The sequence below is a fragment of the Chrysochloris asiatica genome, unplaced genomic scaffold, assembly GCF_000296735.1.
Source record: "Chrysochloris asiatica unplaced genomic scaffold, ChrAsi1.0 scaffold00051, whole genome shotgun sequence".
NCBI classification, from domain to species: Eukaryota; Metazoa; Chordata; class Mammalia; order Afrosoricida; family Chrysochloridae; genus Chrysochloris; species Chrysochloris asiatica.
In genome coordinates this window covers 13,110,367-13,112,133 of record NW_006408569.1, presented here as the reverse complement: position 1 = coordinate 13,112,133, position 1,767 = coordinate 13,110,367, and positions in this window count along the sequence as shown.

The window sequence follows — 1,767 nt, the reverse complement described above, 5'->3', positions numbered from 1 at the left end:
CTGCATATGAGCAATTAATACCAGTCTGCCCCTGGCCTTGTTTTGGCTGATGATATGGTGCTTTTCTACCTTTTCTTTCCACAGATGTAGTCAATTTGATTTCTGTGTATTCTATCTGGTGACGTTCATGTGTATAGTCATTTTTTATGTTATTTTAAAAGGCATTTGCAATGAACAAGTTATTGGTCTTGCAAAATTATATCAAGTGTTCATCAGCATCATTTCTATCACAAAGGCCATACTTTCCAACTACTGATCCTTCTTCTTTGTTTCCAACCATTGCATTCCAATCACCGGTAATGATCAATACATCTGGATTGCATTCTGATTCATAGTGATGATATAGCACAGCGTAGAAGTTCCTCATAGGGTTTCCAAGGCTGTATGGACTAGACTCCCAGATCTTTCTCCTGTAGAACAATTGGTGGGCAGTGGGTCCAAACATGAAACTTTTGGTAAGCAACTAAGTGCTTAACCACTACACCACCAGGGCTCCTGAAAGAAGAGATATTGTTGTTGTTGCCAGGAGCTCTTAAGTTTTGAATGATTGTTATTGTTGTTAAATGCTCTCGTCGAGTCAATTCTGACTCATAGTGACCCTGTATAGGACCAGTTGGTGAGTTTGAACCACTGTCCTTGTGGCTAGCAGTCCAATTCTTAATCTACACTTCCACACCAGGATGTTTTCCGATTGACAACAACCTTGGATAGGGTTTCTGAAGCTGTAAACCTTCACTGGAGCAGAATGTCAAATCCTTCCCCCTTGGAGTAACTGGTGGGTGCAAACCGCCGACCTTGAAGTTAGAAGTTTGGTGCTTATCCTACAGACTCACCATTGCTTCCAAAAGAAGATATTGTTGTTGTTTGTTGTTAAGTGCTGTCGAGTCAGTTCCGACACTTAGTGCCCCTGTATAGGGTTTTCAAGTAACAGCTAATGAGCTTGAACCACTCATCTTGTGGTTCAAAGTGACTTTGCAGTCCAGCATATTAACATGTAGTGCCACACCAGGACTCCTAAAAGAAGGGACAGAGGCCCAAAAATATGGCTTATTACAGCTAGAGTATAGAATGTGCATTAGTCTGTAGTCAATGATGAAGATAGGCGTTTCATTTGGGGCCGAATGGTGATAGACTTTAAATATCATTGATAAGATATTTAAGTTTTATTCTGTCAGCTATGTGATGGTAATGGGGGCCAAATGGATGAGATAGAAAGACAGTAATGAAGATTATTGAGTGGTTTAGAAATGTTATTTTTAAGTCTTCAGCAATCAGTTCATATTAATAGTACTTTGTGAACAAACTGTTTTGAATGTTCTACAACTTTATCAACAAATACTTCTTGGATCCTCTTTCTTTACATCAGCTTTCCATACTTTTATTATAATGCTCATTTTATTTTGCCTTATATTGTATTTAGGTTATTTTTTCTAATATATGTGTTTACCCTGCTATATTATATGGAGTACTGGTGTGGCGCTGTAGTAGAAGCACTGGACTGCTAACTGCAAGGTGAGTAGTTCAAATCTTCCAGCTGCTCCTTCATATAACTCAAAACTGAGTTGACAGCACTCAACAACAACAATAACACTATAAATTCCCTGAAGGCAGCAACCATTCCTTATATATTAATTTATCATGTATCTGTTATGTGCAGTTATTAACAGTACCCACTTCTCTGGTAGAGTAGTGGTTACGAGTCAGGTTGATAACCTCAAGGTCAGCAGTTTGAAACTACCAGCCGTTCCGCGGGAGAAAGATGAGGCT